General features: G+C 45.9%; 21 non-coding genes across 21 annotated transcripts; all 21 read right to left on the minus strand.

The window, feature by feature from the left end:
• Positions 1-154: 154 nt before the first annotated feature.
• TRNAI-AAU (transfer RNA isoleucine (anticodon AAU)) lies at positions 155-228 on the minus strand. The gene has a single exon. It is a non-coding gene; the product is annotated as a tRNA-Ile (tRNA).
• Positions 229-437: 209 nt separating this feature from the next.
• Positions 438-509, minus strand: TRNAD-GUC (transfer RNA aspartic acid (anticodon GUC)). The gene has a single exon. It is a non-coding gene; the product is annotated as a tRNA-Asp (tRNA).
• A 1,737-nt stretch (positions 510-2,246) lies between these two features.
• On the minus strand, positions 2,247-2,318 carry TRNAD-GUC (transfer RNA aspartic acid (anticodon GUC)). Its single transcript has one exon. It is a non-coding gene; the product is annotated as a tRNA-Asp (tRNA).
• A 711-nt stretch (positions 2,319-3,029) lies between these two features.
• On the minus strand, positions 3,030-3,103 carry TRNAI-AAU (transfer RNA isoleucine (anticodon AAU)). The gene has a single exon. It is a non-coding gene; the product is annotated as a tRNA-Ile (tRNA).
• A 209-nt stretch (positions 3,104-3,312) lies between these two features.
• Positions 3,313-3,384, minus strand: TRNAD-GUC (transfer RNA aspartic acid (anticodon GUC)). The gene has a single exon. It is a non-coding gene; the product is annotated as a tRNA-Asp (tRNA).
• A 994-nt stretch (positions 3,385-4,378) lies between these two features.
• Positions 4,379-4,450, minus strand: TRNAD-GUC (transfer RNA aspartic acid (anticodon GUC)). The gene has a single exon. It is a non-coding gene; the product is annotated as a tRNA-Asp (tRNA).
• A 994-nt stretch (positions 4,451-5,444) lies between these two features.
• TRNAD-GUC (transfer RNA aspartic acid (anticodon GUC)) lies at positions 5,445-5,516 on the minus strand. The gene has a single exon. It is a non-coding gene; the product is annotated as a tRNA-Asp (tRNA).
• A 711-nt stretch (positions 5,517-6,227) lies between these two features.
• Positions 6,228-6,301, minus strand: TRNAI-AAU (transfer RNA isoleucine (anticodon AAU)). Its single transcript has one exon. It is a non-coding gene; the product is annotated as a tRNA-Ile (tRNA).
• Positions 6,302-7,293: 992 nt separating this feature from the next.
• On the minus strand, positions 7,294-7,367 carry TRNAI-AAU (transfer RNA isoleucine (anticodon AAU)). Its single transcript has one exon. It is a non-coding gene; the product is annotated as a tRNA-Ile (tRNA).
• Positions 7,368-7,576: 209 nt separating this feature from the next.
• Positions 7,577-7,648, minus strand: TRNAD-GUC (transfer RNA aspartic acid (anticodon GUC)). Its single transcript has one exon. It is a non-coding gene; the product is annotated as a tRNA-Asp (tRNA).
• Positions 7,649-8,642: 994 nt separating this feature from the next.
• On the minus strand, positions 8,643-8,714 carry TRNAD-GUC (transfer RNA aspartic acid (anticodon GUC)). Its single transcript has one exon. It is a non-coding gene; the product is annotated as a tRNA-Asp (tRNA).
• A 711-nt stretch (positions 8,715-9,425) lies between these two features.
• Positions 9,426-9,499, minus strand: TRNAI-AAU (transfer RNA isoleucine (anticodon AAU)). Its single transcript has one exon. It is a non-coding gene; the product is annotated as a tRNA-Ile (tRNA).
• A 992-nt stretch (positions 9,500-10,491) lies between these two features.
• Positions 10,492-10,565, minus strand: TRNAI-AAU (transfer RNA isoleucine (anticodon AAU)). Its single transcript has one exon. It is a non-coding gene; the product is annotated as a tRNA-Ile (tRNA).
• Positions 10,566-11,557: 992 nt separating this feature from the next.
• TRNAI-AAU (transfer RNA isoleucine (anticodon AAU)) lies at positions 11,558-11,631 on the minus strand. The gene has a single exon. It is a non-coding gene; the product is annotated as a tRNA-Ile (tRNA).
• Positions 11,632-13,689: 2,058 nt separating this feature from the next.
• Positions 13,690-13,763, minus strand: TRNAI-AAU (transfer RNA isoleucine (anticodon AAU)). Its single transcript has one exon. It is a non-coding gene; the product is annotated as a tRNA-Ile (tRNA).
• A 209-nt stretch (positions 13,764-13,972) lies between these two features.
• Positions 13,973-14,044, minus strand: TRNAD-GUC (transfer RNA aspartic acid (anticodon GUC)). The gene has a single exon. It is a non-coding gene; the product is annotated as a tRNA-Asp (tRNA).
• Positions 14,045-15,821: 1,777 nt separating this feature from the next.
• Positions 15,822-15,895, minus strand: TRNAI-AAU (transfer RNA isoleucine (anticodon AAU)). Its single transcript has one exon. It is a non-coding gene; the product is annotated as a tRNA-Ile (tRNA).
• Positions 15,896-16,887: 992 nt separating this feature from the next.
• Positions 16,888-16,961, minus strand: TRNAI-AAU (transfer RNA isoleucine (anticodon AAU)). The gene has a single exon. It is a non-coding gene; the product is annotated as a tRNA-Ile (tRNA).
• Positions 16,962-17,170: 209 nt separating this feature from the next.
• TRNAD-GUC (transfer RNA aspartic acid (anticodon GUC)) lies at positions 17,171-17,242 on the minus strand. Its single transcript has one exon. It is a non-coding gene; the product is annotated as a tRNA-Asp (tRNA).
• A 711-nt stretch (positions 17,243-17,953) lies between these two features.
• Positions 17,954-18,027, minus strand: TRNAI-AAU (transfer RNA isoleucine (anticodon AAU)). Its single transcript has one exon. It is a non-coding gene; the product is annotated as a tRNA-Ile (tRNA).
• A 209-nt stretch (positions 18,028-18,236) lies between these two features.
• On the minus strand, positions 18,237-18,308 carry TRNAD-GUC (transfer RNA aspartic acid (anticodon GUC)). The gene has a single exon. It is a non-coding gene; the product is annotated as a tRNA-Asp (tRNA).
• Between the last annotated feature and the right edge of the window lie 89 nt (positions 18,309-18,397).

An 18,397-nucleotide genomic window follows, 5' to 3' on the forward strand; every position in this document is an offset into this window, starting at 1 on the left:
CATAGGAACAGCTACTTCTCCAAATCAGTTAGGCATGCAATTCTACACAGAAAACACTATGAACAAAATGCGGAGTAAAAAGAAACAAGCTTCAGCATCTGCATCGACCCACCTGGGATGAAACGAGTGCACGGGACCTCTAAAAAGCTGTACTTGGCCCGTACGGGGATCGAACCCGCGACCTTGGCGTTATTAGCACCACGCTCTAACCAACTGAGCTAACCGGCCATGGGCGTGGCGTTTATCCCCTACGGAAAGAACTGGTAATAGGTATGAGCGCAATCATTCCGTTTTGGGGGGGATGGATTTATCACACATGTAGTGACTTTTGGTGGCAGTAAAGTGACAATCAAACAATAAAATATCAAAAGCTCCAGAATATGAATTTTTTGCCATCTCGATCAGCTTCTCGTAGCAAATTCAAGAATATAAGAGGCCTCCCCGTCGGGGAATCGAACCCCGGTCTCCCGCGTGACAGGCGGGGATACTTACCACTATACTAACGAGGATTGGCTGTGTCGTCACCTCTGACATCACAGTCCGATAAAGTGCACACGTGGTATGTGACTGATCAGATGAACCACTGTTGGCCAGGCTCCTTTTTCGTTTGGGCACTTTCAGACAAGGGAGGTGAGACTGTGAAGAAAACTGCCATTTTTGGGAGAGAAAGAGCAGCCGCCCTAATGATGGCAAAGCTGTCTATAGTGTCTGGGAGCTTTTGTCAAACTCTTGCTCAGCTGACCTATAATGGCCTCATTCAGACAGCTGTATTTTCAGCACAGCATACTGACCCTAGCATGACCTAATATCAAGTCTAATAAGTTAAAGATTGCAGCAGCTACATTGATACATCACCAGAACCGCCGTCAGTGCATGGTTACGGAAACAGAACTTCCATCAGCATATGACTACATCAGCATACGAGTTCAACACAAGACCCATCATCAGTACATGAATACAGCACCAGAGCCACCATCAGCACATAAACACAGCACCAAGTTTAACACAGAGATCAATTGCAATGACTATACTATATGCTTGCTACAGGCTTTAAATAACACCACACCATAGGAACAGCTACTTCTCCAAATCAGTTAGGCATGCAATTCTACACAGAAAACACTATGAACAAAATGCGGAGTAAAAAGAAACAAGCTTCAAATTCAAGAATATAAGAGGCCTCCCCGTCAGGGAATCGAACCCCGGTCTCCCGCGTGACAGGCGGGGATACTTACCACTATACTAACGAGGATTGGCTGTGTTGTCACCTCTGACATCACAGTCCGATAAAGTGCACACGTGGTATGTGACTGATCAGATGAACCACTGTTGGCCAGGCTCCTTTTTCGTTTGGGCACTTTCAGACAAGGGAGGTGAGACTGTGAAGAAAACTGCCATTTTTGGGAGAGAAAGAGCAGCCGCCCTAATGATGGCAAAGCTGTCTATAGTGTCTGGGAGCTTTTGTCAAACTCTTGCTCAGCTGACCTATAATGGCCTCATTCAGACAGCTGTATTTTCAGCACAGCATACTGACCCTGGCATGACCTAATATCAAGTCTAATAAGTTAAAGATTGCAGCAGCTACATTGATACATCACCAGAACCGCCGTCAGTGCATGGTTACGGAAACAGAACTTCCATCAGCATATGACTACATCAGCATACGAGTTCAACACAAGACCCATCATCAGTACATGAATACAGCACCAGAGCCACCATCAGCACATAAACACAGCACCAAGTTTAACACAGAGATCAATTGCAATGACTATACTATATGCTTGCTACAGGCTTTAAATAACACCACACCATAGGAACAGCTACTTCTCCAAATCAGTTAGGCATGCAATTCTACACAGAAAACACTATGAACAAAATGCGGAGTAAAAAGAAACAAGCTTCAGCATCTGCATCGACCCACCTGGGATGAAACGAGTGCACGGGACCTCTAAAAAGCTGTACTTGGCCCGTACGGGGATCGAACCCGCGACCTTGGCGTTATTAGCTCCACGCTCTAACCAACTGAGCTAACCGGCCATGGGCGTGGCGTTTATCCCCTACGGAAAGAACTGGTAATAGGTATGAGCGCAATCATTCCGTTTTGGGGGGGATGGATTTATCACACATGTAGTGACTTTTGGTGGCAGTAAAGTGACAATCAAACAATAAAATATCAAAAGCTCCTGAATATGAATTTTTTGCCATCTCGATCAGCTTCTCGTAGCAAATTCAAGAATATAAGAGGCCTCCCCGTCGGGGAATCGAACCCCGGTCTCCCGCGTGACAGGCGGGGATACTTACCACTATACTAACGAGGATTGGCTGTGTCGTCACCTCTGACATCACAGTCCGATAAAGTGCACACGTGGTATGTGACTGATCAGATGAACGACTGTTGGCCAGGCTCCTTTTTCGTTTGGGCACTTTCAGACAAGGAAGGTGAGACTGTGAAGAAAACTGCCATTTTTGGGAGAGAAAGAGCAGCCGCCCTAATGATGGCAAAGCTGTCTATAGTGTCTGGGAGCTTTTGTCAAACTCTTGCTCAGCTGACCTATAATGGCCTCATTCAGACAGCTGTATTTTCAGCACAGCATACTGACCCTAGCATGACCTAATATCAAGTCTAATAAGTTAAAGATTGCAGCAGCTACATTGATACATCACCAGAACCGCCGTCAGTGCATGGTTACGGAAACAGAACTTCCATCAGCATATGACTACATCAGCATACGAGTTCAACACAAGACCCATCATCAGTACATGAATACAGCACCAGAGCCACCATCAGCACATAAACACAGCACCAAGTTTAACACAGAGATCAATTGCAATGACTATACTATATGCTTGCTACAGGCTTTAAATAACACCACACCATAGGAACAGCTACTTCTCCAAATCAGTTAGGCATGCAATTCTACACAGAAAACACTATGAACAAAATGCGGAGTAAAAAGAAATAAGCTTCAGCATCTGCATCGACCCACCTGGGATGAAACGAGTGCACGGGACCTCTAAAAAGCTGTACTTGGCCCGTACGGGGATCGAACCCGCGACCTTGGCGTTATTAGCACCACGCTCTAACCAACTGAGCTAACCGGCCATGGGCGTGGCGTTTATCCCCTACGGAAAGAACTGGTAATAGGTATGAGCGCAATCATTCCGTTTTGGGGGGGATGGATTTATCACACATGTAGTGACTTTTGGTGGCAGTAAAGTGACAATCAAACAATAAAATATCAAAAGCTCCTGAATATGAATGTTTTGCCATCTCGATCAGCTTCTCGTAGCAAATTCAAGAATATAAGAGGCCTCCCCGTCGGGGAATCGAACCCCGGTCTCCCGCGTGACAGGCGGGGATACTTACCACTATACTAACGAGGATTGGCTGTGTCGTCACCTCTGACATCACAGTCCGATAAAGTGCACACGTGGTATGTGACTGATCAGATGAACCACTGTTGGCCAGGCTCCTTTTTCGTTTGGGCACTTTCAGACAAGGGAGGTGAGACTGTGAAGAAAACTGCCATTTTTGGGAGAGAAAGAGCAGCCACCCTAATGATGGCAAAGCTGTCTATAGTGTCTGGGAGCTTTTGTCAAACTCTTGCTCAGCTGACCTATAATGGCCTCATTCAGACAGCTGTATTTTCAGCACAGCATACTGACCCTAGCATGACCTAATATCAAGTCTAATAAGTTAAAGATTGCAGCAGCTACATTGATACATCACCAGAACCGCCGTCAGTGCATGGTTACGGAAACAGAACTTCCATCAGCATATGACTACATCAGCATACGAGTTCAACACAAGACCCATCATCAGTACATGAATACAGCACCAGAGCCACCATCAGCACATAAACACAGCACCAAGTTTAACACAGAGATCAATTGCAATGACTATACTATATGCTTGCTACAGGCTTTAAATAACACCACACCATAGGAACAGCTACTTCTCCAAATCAGTTAGGCATGCAATTCTACACTGAAAACACTATGAACAAAATGCGGAGTAAAAAGAAACAAGCTTCAGCATCTGCATCGACCCACCTGGGATGAAACGAGTGCACGGGACCTCTAAAAAGCTGTACTTGGCCTGTACGGGGATCGAACCCGCGACCTTGGCGTTATTAGCACCAGGTTCTAACCAACTGAGCTAACCGGCCATGGGCGTGGCGTTTATCCCCTACGGAAAGAACTGGTAATAGGTATGAGCGCAATCATTCCGTTTTGGGGGGGATGGATTTATCACACATGTAGTGACTTTTGGTGGCAGTAAAGTGACAATCAAACAATAAAATATCAAAAGCTCCTGAATATGAATTTTTTGCCATCTCGATCAGCTTCTCGTAGCAAATTCAAGAATATAAGAGGCCTCCCCGTCGGGGAATCGAACCCCGGTCTCCCGCGTGACAGGCGGGGATACTTACCACTATACTAACGAGGATTGGCTGTGTCGTCACCTCTGACATCACAGTCCGATAAAGTGCACACGTGGTATGTGACTGATCAGATGAACCACTGTTGGCCAGGCTCCTTTTTCGTTTGGGCACTTTCAGACAAGGGAGGTGAGACTGTGAAGAAAACTGCCATTTTTGGGAGAGAAAGAGCAGCCGCCCTAATGATGGCAAAGCTGTCTATAGTGTCTGGGAGCTTTTGTCAAACTCTTGCTCAGCTGACCTATAATGGCCTCATTCAGACAGCTGTATTTTCAGCACAGCATACTGACCCTAGCATGACCTAATATCAAGTCTAATAAGTTAAAGATTGCAGCAGCTACATTGATACATCACCAGAACCGCCGTCAGTGCATGGTTACGGAAACAGAACTTCCATCAGCATATGACTACATCAGCATACGAGTTCAACACAAGACCCATCATCAGTACATGAATACAGCACCAGAGCCACCATCAGCACATAAACACAGCACCAAGTTTAACACAGAGATCAATTGCAATGACTATACTATATGCTTGCTACAGGCTTTAAATAACACCACACCATAGGAACAGCTACTTCTCCAAATCAGTTAGGCATGCAATTCTACACAGAAAACACTATGAACAAAATGCGGAGTAAAAAGAAACAAGCTTCAGCATCTGCATCGACCCACCTGGGATGAAACGAGTGCACGGGACCTCTAAAAAGCTGTACTTGGCCCGTACGGGGATCGAACCCGCGACCTTGGCGTTATTAGCACCACGTACTAACCATCTGAGCTAACCGGCCATGGGCGTGGCGTTTATCCCCTACGGAAAGAACTGGTAATAGGTATGAGCGCAATCATTCCGTTTTGGGGGGGATGGATTTATCACACATGTAGTGACTTTTGGTGGCAGTAAAGTGACAATCAAACAATAAAATATCAAAAGCTCCTGAATATGAATTTTTTGCCATCTCGATCAGCTTCTCGTAGCAAATTCAAGAATATAAGAGGCCTCCCCGTCGGGGAATCGAACCCCGGTCTCCCGCGTGACAGGCGGGGATACTTACCACTATACTAACGAGGATTGGCTGTGTCGTCACCTCTGACATCACAGTCCGATAAAGTGCACACGTGGTATGTGACTGATCAGATGAACCACTGTTGGCCAGGCTCCTTTTTCGTTTGGGCACTTTCAGACAAGGGAGGTGAGACTGTGAAGAAAACTGCCATTTTTGGGAGAGAAAGAGCAGCCGCCCTAATGATGGCAAAGCTGTCTATAGTGTCTGGGAGCTTTTGTCAAACTCTTGCTCAGCTGACCTATAATGGCCTCATTCAGACAGCTGTATTTTCAGCACAGCATACTGACCCTAGCATGACCTAATATCAAGTCTAATAAGTTAAAGATTGCAGCAGCTACATTGATACATCACCAGAACCGCCGTCAGTGCATGGTTACGGAAACAGAACTTCCATCAGCATATGACTATATCAGCATACGAGTTCAACACAAGACCCATCATCAGTACATGAATACAGCACCAGAGCCACCATCAGCACATAAACACAGCACCAAGTTTAACACAGAGATCAATTGCAATGACTATACTATATGCTTGCTACAGGCTTTAAATAACACCACACCATAGGAACAGCTACTTCTCCAAATCAGTTAGGCATGCAATTCTACACAGAAAACACTATGAACAAAATGCGGAGTAAAAAGAAACAAGCTTCAGCATCTGCATCGACCCACCTGGGATGAAACGAGTGCACGGGACCTCTAAAAAGCTGTACTTGGCCCGTACGGGGATCGAACCCGCGACCTTGGCGTTATTAGCACCACGCTCTAACCAACTGAGCTAACCGGCCATGGGCGTGGCGTTTATCCCCTACGGAAAGAACTGGTAATAGGTATGAGCGCAATCATTCCGTTTTGGGGGGGATGGATTTATCACACATGTAGTGACTTTTGGTGGCAGTAAAGTGACAATCAAACAATAAAATATCAAAAGCTCCTGAATATGAATTTTTTGCCATCTCGATCAGCTTCTCGTAGCAAATTCAAGAATATAAGAGGCCTCCCCGTCGGGGAATCGAACCCCGGTCTCCCGCGTGACAGGCGGGGATATTTACCACTATACTAACGAGGATTGGCTGTGTCGTCACCTCTGACATCACAGTCCGATAAAGTGCACACGTGGTATGTGACTGATCAGATGAACGACTGTTGGCCAGGCTCCTTTTTCGTTTGGGCACTTTCAGACAAGGGAGGTGAGACTGTGAAGAAAACTGCCATTTTTGGGAGAGAAAGAGCAGCCGCCCTAATGATGGCAAAGCTGTCTATAGTGTCTGGGAGCTTTTGTCAAACTCTTGCTCAGCTGACCTATAATGGCCTCATTCAGACAGCTGTATTTTCAGCACAGCATACTGACCCTAGCATGACCTAATATCAAGTCTAATAAGTTAAAGATTGCAGCAGCTACATTGATACATCACCAGAACCGCCGTCAGTGCATGGTTACGGAAACAGAACTTCCATCAGCATATGACTACATCAGCATACGAGTTCAACACAAGACCCATCATCAGTACATGAATACAGCACCAGAGCCACCATCAGCACATAAACACAGCACCAAGTTTAACACAGAGATCAATTGCAATGACTATACTATATGCTTGCTACAGGCTTTAAATAACACCACACCATAGGAACAGCTACTTCTCCAAATCAGTTAGGCATGCAATTCTACACAGAAAACACTATGAACAAAATGCGGAGAAAAAAGAAATAAGCTTCAGCATCTGCATCGACCCACCTGGGATGAAACGAGTGCACGGGACCTCTAAAAAGCTGTACTTGGCCCGTACGGGGATCGAACCCGCGACCTTGGCGTTATTAGCACCACGCTCTAACCAACTGAGCTAACCGGCCATGGGCGTGGCGTCTATCCCCTACGGAAAGAACTGGTAATAGGTATGAGCGCAATCATTCCGTTTTGGGGGGGATGGATTTATCACACATGTAGTGACTTTTGGTGGCAGTAAAGTGACAATCAAACAATAAAATATCAAAAGCTCCTGAATATGAATGTTTTGCCATCTCGATCAGCTTCTCGTAGCAAATTCAAGAATATAAGAGGCCTCCCCGTCGGGGAATCGAACCCCGGTCTCCCGCGTGACAGGCGGGGATACTTACCACTATACTAACGAGGATTGGCTGTGTCGTCACCTCTGACATCACAGTCCGATAAAGTGCACACGTGGTATGTGACTGATCAGATGAACCACTGTTGGCCAGGCTCCTTTTTCGTTTGGGCACTTTCAGACAAGGGAGGTGAGACTGTGAAGAAAACTGCCATTTTTGGGAGAGAAAGAGCAGCCACCCTAATGATGGCAAAGCTGTCTATAGTGTCTGGGAGCTTTTGTCAAACTCTTGCTCAGCTGACCTATAATGGCCTCATTCAGACAGCTGTATTTTCAGCACAGCATACTGACCCTAGCATGACCTAATATCAAGTCTAATAAGTTAAAGATTGCAGCAGCTACATTGATACATCACCAGAACCGCCGTCAGTGCATGGTTACGGAAACAGAACTTCCATCAGCATATGACTACATCAGCATACGAGTTCAACACAAGACCCATCATCAGTACATGAATACAGCACCAGAGCCACCATCAGCACATAAACACAGCACCAAGTTTAACACAGAGATCAATTGCAATGACTATACTATATGCTTGCTACAGGCTTTAAATAACACCACACCATAGGAACAGCTACTTCTCCAAATCAGTTAGGCATGCAATTCTACACAGAAAACACTATGAACAAAATGCGGAGTAAAAAGAAACAAGCTTCAGCATCTGCATCGACCCACCTGGGATGAAACGAGTGCACGGGACCTCTAAAAAGCTGTACTTGGCCTGTACGGGGATCGAACCCGCGACCTTGGCGTTATTAGCACCAGGCTCTAACCAACTGAGCTAACCGGCCATGGGCGTGGCGTTTATCCCCTACGGAAAGAACTGGTAATAGGTATGAGCGCAATCATTCCGTTTTGGGGGGGATGGATTTATCACACATGTAGTGACTTTTGGTGGCAGTAAAGTGACAATCAAACAATAAAATATCAAAAGCTCCTGAATATGAATTTTTTGCCATCTCGATCAGCTTCTCGTAGCAAATTCAAGAATATAAGAGGCCTCCCCGTCGGGGAATCGAACCCCGGTCTCCCGCGTGACAGGCGGGGATACTTACCACTATACTAACGAGGATTGGCTGTGTCGTCACCTCTGACATCACAGTCCGATAAAGTGCACACGTGGTATGTGACTGATCAGATGAACCACTGTTGGCCAGGCTCCTTTTTCGTTTGGGCACTTTCAGACAAGGGAGGTGAGACTGTGAAGAAAACTGCCATTTTTGGGAGAGAAAGAGCAGCCGCCCTAATGATGGCAAAGCTGTCTATAGTGTCTGGGAGCTTTTGTCAAACTCTTGCTCAGCTGACCTATAATGGCCTCTTTCAGACAGCTGTATTTTCAGCACAGCATACTGACCCTAGCATGACCTAATATCAAGTCTAATAAGTTAAAGATTGCAGCAGCTACATTGATACATCACCAGAACCGCCGTCAGTGCATGGTTACGGAAACAGAACTTCCATCAGCATATGACTACATCAGCATACGAGTTCAACACAAGACCCATCATCAGTACATGAATACAGCACCAGAGCCACCATCAGCACATAAACACAGCACCAAGTTTAACACAGAGATCAATTGCAATGACTATACTATATGCTTGCTACAGGCTTTAAATAACACCACACCATAGGAACAGCTACTTCTCCAAATCAGTTAGGCATGCAATTCTACACAGAAAACACTATGAACAAAATGCGGAGTAAAAAGAAACAAGCTTCAGCATCTGCATCGACCCACCTGGGATGAAACGAGTGCACGGGACCTCTAAAAAGCTGTACTTGGCCCGTACGGGGATCGAACCCGCGACCTTGGCGTTATTAGCACCACGCTCTAACCAACTGAGCTAACCGGCCATGGGCGTGGCGTTTATCCCCTACGGAAAGAACTGGTAATAGGTATGAGCGCAATCATTCCGTTTTGGGGGGGATGGATTTATCACACATGTAGTGACTTTTGGTGGCAGTAAAGTGACAATCAAACAATAAAATATCAAAAGCTCCTGAATATGAATTTTTTGCCATCTCGATCAGCTTCTCGTAGCAAATTCAAGAATATAAGAGGCCTCCCCGTCGGGGAATCGAACCCCGGTCTCCCGCGTGACAGGCGGGGATACTTTCCACTATACTAACGAGGATTGGCTGTGTCGTCACCTCTGACATCACAGTCCGATAAAGTGCACACGTGGTATGTGACTGATCAGATGAACCACTGTTGGCCAGGCTCCTTTTTCGTTTGGGCACTTTCAGACAAGGGAGGTGAGACTGTGAAGAAAACTGCCATTTTTGGGAGAGAAAGAGCAGCCGCCCTAATGATGGCAAAGCTGTCTATAGTGTCTGGGAGCTTTTGTCAAACTCTTGCTCAGCTGACCTATAATGGCCTCATTCAGACAGCTGTATTTTCAGCACAGCATACTGACCCTAGCATGACCTAATATCAAGTCTAATAAGTTAAAGATTGCAGCAGCTACATTGATACATCACCAGAACCGCCGTCAGTGCATGGTTACGGAAACAGAACTTCCATCAGCATATGACTACATCAGCATACGAGTTCAACACAAGACCCATCATCAGTACATGAATACAGCACCAGAGCCACCATCAGCACATAAACACAGCACCAAGTTTAACACAGAGATCAATTGCAATGACTATACTATATGCTTGCTACAGGCTTTAAATAACACCACACCATAGGAACAGCTACTTCTCCAAATCAGTTAGGCATGCAATTCTACACAGAAAACACTATGAACAAAATGCGGAGTAAAAAGAAACAAGCTTCAGCATCTGCATCGACCCACCTGGGATGAAACAAGTGCACGGGACCTCTAAAAAGCTGTACTTGGCCCGTACGGGGATCGAACCCGCGACCTTGGCGTTATTAGCACCACGCTCTAACCAACTGAGCTAACCGGCCATGGGCGTGGCGTTTATCCCCTACGGAAAGAACTGGTAATAGGTATGAGCGCAATCATTCCGTTTTGGGGGGGATGGATTTATCACACATGTAGTGACTTTTGGTGGCAGTAAAGTGACAATCAAACAATAAAATATCAAAAGCTCCTGAATATGAATTTTTTGCCATCTCGATCAGCTTCTCGTAGCAAATTCAAGAATATAAGAGGCCTCCCCGTCGGGGAATCGAACCCCGGTCTCCCGCGTGACAGGCAGGGATACTTACCACTATACTAACGAGGATTGGCTGTGTCGTCACCTCTGACATCACAGTCCGATAAAGTGCACACGTGGTATGTGACTGATCAGATGAACCACTGTTGGCCAGGCTCCTTTTTCGTTTGGGCACTTTCAGACAAGGGAGGTGAGACTGTGAAGAAAACTGCCATTTTTGGGAGAGAAAGAGCAGCCGCCCTAATGATGGCAAAGCTGTCTATAGTGTCTGGGAGCTTTTGTCAAACTCTTGCTCAGCTGACCTATAATGGCCTCATTCAGACAGCTGTATTTTCAGCACAGAATACTGACCCTAGCATGACCTAATATCAAGTCTAATAAGTTAAAGATTGCAGCAGCTACATTGATACATCACCAGAACCGCCGTCAGTGCATGGTTACGGAAACAGAACTTCCATCAGCATATGACTACATCAGCATACGAGTTCAACACAAGACCCATCATCAGTACATGAATACAGCACCAGAGCCACCATCAGCACATAAACACAGCACCAAGTTTAACACAGAGATCAATTGCAATGACTATACTATATGCTTGCTACAGGCTTTAAATAACACCACACCATAGGAACAGCTACTTCTCCAAATCAGTTAGGCATGCAATTCTACACAGAAAACACTATGAACAAAATGCGGAGTAAAAAGAAACAAGCTTCAGCATCTGCATCGACCCACCTGGGATGAAACGAGTGCACGGGACCTCTAAAAAGCTGTACTTGGCCCGTACGGGGATCGAACCCGCGACCTTGGCGTTATTAGCACCACGCTCTAACCAACTGAGCTAACCGGCCATGGGCGTGGCGTTTATCCCCTACGGAAAGAACTGGTAATAGGTATGAGCGCAATCATTCCGTTTTGGGGGGGATGGATTTATCACACATGTAGTGACTTTTGGTGGCAGTAAAGTGACAATCAAACAATAAAATATCAAAAGCTCCTGAATATGAATTTTTTGCCATCTCGATCAGCTTCTCGTAGCAAATTCAAGAATATAAGAGGCCTCCCTGTCGGGGAATCGAACCCCGGTCTCCCGTGTGACAGGCGGGGATACTTACCACTATACTAACGAGGATTGGCTGTGTCGTCACCTCTGACATCACAGTCCGATAAAGTGCACACGTGGTATGTGACTGATCAGATGAACCACTGTTGGCCAGGCTCCTTTTTCGTTTGGGCACTTTCAGACAAGGGAGGTGAGACTGTGAAGAAAACTGCCATTTTTGGGAGAGAAAGAGCAGCCGCCCTAATGATGGCAAAGCTGTCTATAGTGTCTGGGAGCTTTTGTCAAACTCTTGCTCAGCTGACCTATAATGGCCTCATTCAGACAGCTGTATTTTCAGCACAGCATACTGACCCTAGCATGACCTAATATCAAGTCTAATAAGTTAAAGATTGCAGCAGCTACATTGATACATCACCAGAACCGCCGTCAGTGCATGGTTACGGAAACAGAACTTCCATCAGCATATGACTACATCAGCATACGAGTTCAACACAAGACCCATCATCAGTACATGAATACAGCACCAGAGCCACCATCAGCACATAAACACAGCACCAAGTTTAACACAGAGATCAATTGCAATGACTATACTATATGCTTGCTACAGGCTTTAAATAACACCACACCATAGGAACAGCTACTTCTCCAAATCAGTTAGGCATGCAATTCTACACAGAAAACACTATGAACAAAATGCGGAGTAAAAAGAAACAAGCTTCAGCATCTGCATCGACCCACCTGGGATGAAACGAGTGCACGGGACCTCTAAAAAGCTGTACTTGGCCCGTACGGGGATCGAACCCGCGACCTTGGCGTTATTAGCACCACGCTCTAACCAACTTAGCTAAACGGCCATGGGCATGGCGTTTATCCCCTACGGAAAGAACTGGTAATAGGTATGAGCGCAATCATTCCGTTTTGGGGGGGATGGATTTATCACACATGTAGTGACTTTTGGTGGCAGTAAAGTGACAATCAAACAATAAAATATCAAAAGCTCCTGAATATGAATTTTTTGCCATCTCGATCAGCTTCTCGTAGCAAATTCAAGAATATAAGAGGCCTCCCCGTCGGGGAATCGAACCCCGGTCTCCCGCGTGACAGGCGGGGATACTTACCACTATACTAACAAGGATTGGCTGTGTCGTCACCTCTGACATCACAGTCCGATAAAGTGCACACGTGGTATGTGACTGATCAGATGAACCACTGTTGGCCAGGCTCCTTTTTCGTTTGGGCACTTTCAGACAAGGGAGGTGAGACTGTGAAGAAAACTGCCATTTTTGGGAGAGAAAGAGCAGCCGCCCTAATGATGGCAAAGCTGTCTATAGTGTCTGGGAGCTTTTGTCAAACTCTTGCTCAGCTGACCTATAATGGCCTCATTCAGACAGCTGTATTTTCAGCACAGCATACTGACCCTAGCATGACCTAATATCAAGTCTAATAAGTTAAAGATTGCAGCAGCTACATTGATACATCACCAGAACCGCCGTCAGTGCATGGTTACGGAAACAGAACTTCCATCAGCATATGACTACATCAGCATACGAGTTCAACACAAGACCCATCATCAGTACATGAATACAGCACCAGAGCCACCATCAGCACATAAACACAGCACCAAGTTTAACACAGAGATCAATTGCAATGACTATACTATATGCTTGCTACAGGCTTTAAATAACACCACACCATAGGAACAGCTACTTCTCCAAATCAGTTAGGCATGCAATTCTACACAGAAAACACTATGAACAAAATGCGGAGTAAAAAGAAACAAGCTTCAGCATCTGCATCGACCCACCTGGGATGAAACGAGTGCACGGGACCTCTAAAAAGCTGTACTTGGCCCGTACGGGGATCGAACCCGCGACCTTGGCGTTATTAGCACCACGCTCTAACCAACTGAGCTAACCGGCCATGGGCGTGGCGTTTATCCCCTACGGAAAGAACTGGTAATAGGTATGAGCGCAATCATTCCGTTTTGGGGGGGATGGATTTATCACACATGTAGTGACTTTTGGTTGCAGTAAAGTGACAATCAAACAATAAAATATCAAAAGCTCCTGAATATGAATTTTTTGCCATCTCGATCAGCTTCTCGTAGCAAATTCAAGAATATAAGAGGCCTCCCCGTCGGGGAATCGAACCCCGGTCTCCCGCGTGACAGGCGGGGATACTTACCACTATACTAACGAGGATTGGCTGTGTCGTCACCTCTGACATCACAGTCCGATAAAGTGCACACGTGGTATGTGACTGATCAGATGAACCACTGTTGGCCAGGCTCCTTTTTCGTTTGGGCACTTTCAGACAAGGGAGGTGAGACTGTGAAGAAAACTGCCATTTTTGGGAGAGAAAGAGCAGCCGCCCTAATGATGGCAAAGCTGACTATAGTGTCTGGGAGCTTTTGTCAAACTCTTGCTCAGCTGACCTATAATGGCCTCATTCAGACAGCTGTATTTTCAGCACAGCATACTGACCCTAGCATGACCTAATATCAAGTCTAATAAGTTAAAGATTGCAGCAGCTACATTGATACATCACCAGAACCGCCGTCAGTGCATGGTTACGGAAACAGAACTTCCATCAGCATATGACTACATCAGCATACGAGTTCAACACAAGACCCATCATCAGTACATGAATACAGCACCAGAGCCACCATCAGCACATAAACACAGCACCAAGTTTAACACAGAGATCAATTGCAATGACTATACTATATGCTTGCTACAGGCTTTAAATAACACCACACCATAGGAACAGCTACTTCTCCAAATCAGTTAGGCATGCAATTCTACACAGAAAACACTATGAACAAAATGCGGAGTAAAAAGAAACAAGCTTCAGCATCTGCATCGACCCACCTGGGATGAAACGAGTGCACGGGACCTCTAAAAAGCTGTACTTGGCCCGTACGGGGATTGAACCCGCGACCTTGGCGTTATTAGCACCACGCTCTAACCAACTGAGCTAACCGGCCGTGGGCGTGGCGTTTATCCCCTACGGAAAGAACTGGTAATAGGTATGAGCGCAATCATTCCGTTTTGGGGGGGATGGATTTATCACACATGTAGTGACTTTTGGTGGCAGTAAAGTGACAATCAAACAATAAAATATCAAAAGCTCCTGAATATGAATTTTTTACCATCTCGATCAGCTTCTCGTAGCAAATTCAAGAATATAAGAGGCCTCCCCGTCGGGGAATCGAACCCCGGTCTCCCACGTGACAGGCGGGGATACTTACCACTATACTAACAAGGATTGGCTGTGTCGTCACCTCTGACATCACAGTCCGATAAAGTGCACACGTGGTATGTGACTGATCAGATGAACCACTGTTGGCCAGGCTCCTTTTTCGTTTGGGCACTTTCAGACAAGGGAGGTGAGACTGTGAAGAAAACTGCCATTTTTGGGAGAGAAAGAGCAGCCGCCCTAATGATGGCAAAGCTGTCTATAGTGTCTGGGAGCTTTTGTCAAACTCTTGCTCAGCTGACCTATAATGGCCTCATTCAGACAGCTGTATTTTCAGCACAGCATACTGACCCTAGCATGACCTAATATCAAGTCTAATAAGTTAAAGATTGCAGCAGCTACATTGATACATCACCAGAACCGCCGTCAGTGCATGGTTACGGAAACAGAACTTCCATCAGCATATGACTACATCAGCATACGAGTTCAACACAAGACCCATCATCAGTACATGAATACAGCACCAGAGCCACCATCAGCACATAAACACAGCACCAAGTTTAACACAGAGATCAATTGCAATGACTATACTATATGCTTGCTACAGGCTTTAAATAACACCACACCATAGGAACAGCTACTTCTCCAAATCAGTTAGGCATGCAATTCTACACAGAAAACACTATGAACAAAATGCGGAGTAAAAAGAAACAAGCTTCAGCATCTGCATCGACCCACCTGGGATGAAACGAGTGCACGGGACCTCTAAAAAGCTGTACTTGGCCCGTACGGGGATCGAACCCGCGACCTTGGCGTTATTAGCACCACGCTCTAACCAACTGAGCTAACCGGCCGTGGGCGTGGCGTTTATCCCCTACGGAAAGAACTGGTAATAGGTATGAGCGCAATCATTCCGTTTTGGGGGGGATGGATTTATCACACATGTAGTGACTTTTGGTGGCAGTAAAGTGACAATCAAACAATAAAATATCAAAAGCTCCTGAATATGAATTTTTTGCCATCTCGATCAGCTTCTCGTAGCAAATTCAAGAATATAAGAGGCCTCCCCATCGGGGAATCGAACCCCGGTCTCCCGCGTGACAGGCGGGGATACTTACCACTATACTAACAAGGATTGGCTGTGTCGTCACCTCTGACATCACAGTCCGATAAAGTGCACACGTGGTATGTGACTGATCAGATGAACCACTGTTGGCCAGGCTCCTTTTTCGTTTGGGCACTGTCAGACAAGGGAGGTGAGACTGTGAAGAAAACTGCCATTTTTGGGAGAGAAAGAGCAGCCGCCCTAATGATGGCAAAGCTGTCTATAGTGTCTGGGAGCTTTTGTCAAACTCTTGCTCAGCTGACCTATAATGGCCTCATTCAGACAGCTGTATTTTCAGCACAGCATACTGACCCTAGCATGACCTAATATCAAGTCTAATAAGTTAAAGATTGCAGCAGCTACATTGATACATCACCAGAACCGCCGTCAGTGCATGGTTACGGAAACAGAACTTCCATCAGCATATGACTACATCAGCATACGAGTTCAACACAAGACCCATCATCAGTACATGAATACAGCACCAGAGCCACCATCAGCACATAAACACAGCACCAAGTTTAACACAGAGATCAATTGCAATGACTATACTATATGCTTGCTACAGGCTTTAAATAACACCACACCATAGGAACAGCTACTTCTCCAAATCAGTTAGGCATGCAATTCTACACAGAAAACACTATGAACAAAATGCGGAGTAAAAAGAAACAAGCTTCAGCATCTGCATCGACCCACCTGGGATGAAACGAGTGCACGGGACCTCTAAAAAGCTGTACTTGGCCCGTACGGGGATCGAACCCGCGACCTTGGCGTTATTAGCACCACGCTCTAACCAACTGAGCTAACCGGCCGTGGGCGTGGCGTTTATCCCCTACGGAAAGAACTGGTAATAGGTATGAGCGCAATCATTCCGTTTTGGGGGGGATGGATTTATCACACATGTAGTGACTTTTGGTGGCAGTAAAGTGACAATCAAACAATAAAATATCAAAAGCTCCTGAATATGAATTTTTTGCCATCTCGATCAGCTTCTCGTAGCAAATTCAAGAATATAAGAGGCCTCCCCGTCGGGGAATCGAACCCCGGTCTCCCGCGTGACAGGCGGGGATACTTACCACTATACTAACGAGGATTGGCTGTGTCGTCACCTCTGACATCACAGTCCGATAAAGTGCACACGTGGTATGTGACTGATCAGATGAACCACTGTTGGCCAGGCTCCTTTTTCGTTTGGGCACTTTCAGACAAGGGAGGTGAGACTGTGAAGAAAACTGCCATTTTTGGGAGAGAAAGAGCAGCCGCCCTAATGATGGCAAAGCTGTCTATAGTGTCTGGGAGCTTTTGTCAAACTCTTGCTCAGCTGACCTATAATGGCCTCATTCAGACAGCTGTATTTTCAGCACAGCATACTGACCCTAGCATGACCTAATATCAAGTCTAATAAGTTAAAGATTGCAGCAGCTACATTGATACATCACCAGAACCGCCGTCAGTGCATGGTTACGGAAACAGAACTTCCATCAGCATATGACTACATCAGCATACGAGTTCAACACAAGACCCATCATCAGTACATGAATACAGCACCAGAGCCACCATCAGCACATAAACACAGCACCAAGTTTAACACAGAGATCAATTGCAATGACTATACTATATGCTTGCTACAGGCTTTAAATAACACCACACCATAGGAACAGCTACTTCTCCAAATCAGTTAGGCATGCAATTCTACACAGAAAACACTATGAACAAAATGCGGAGTAAAAAGAAACAAGCTTCAGCATCTGCATCGACCCACCTGGGATGAAACGAGTGCACGGGACCTCTAAAAAGCTGTACTTGGCCCGTACGGGGATCGAACCCGCGACCTTGGCGTTATTAGCACCACGCTCTAACCAACTGAGCTAACCGGCCGTGGGCGTGGCGTTTATCCCCTACGGAAAGAACTGGTAATAGGTATGAGCGCAATCATTCCGTTTTGGGGGGGATGGATTTATCACACATGTAGTGACTTTTGGTGGCAGTAAAGTGACAATCAAACAATAAAATATCAAAAGCTCCTGAATATGAATTTTTTGCCATCTCGATCAGCTTCTCGTAGCAAATTCAAGAATATAAGAGGCCTCCCCGTCGGGGAATCGAACCCCGGTCTCCCGCGTGACAGGCGGGGATACTTACCACTATACTAACGAGGATTGGCTGTGTCGTCACCTCTGACATCACAGTCCGATAAAGTGCACACGTGGTATGTGACTGATCAGATGAACCACTGTTGGCCAGGCTC

The sequence above is a fragment of the Ranitomeya variabilis genome, chromosome 5 (assembly GCF_051348905.1).
Source record: "Ranitomeya variabilis isolate aRanVar5 chromosome 5, aRanVar5.hap1, whole genome shotgun sequence".
Taxonomy (NCBI): domain Eukaryota; kingdom Metazoa; phylum Chordata; class Amphibia; order Anura; family Dendrobatidae; genus Ranitomeya; species Ranitomeya variabilis.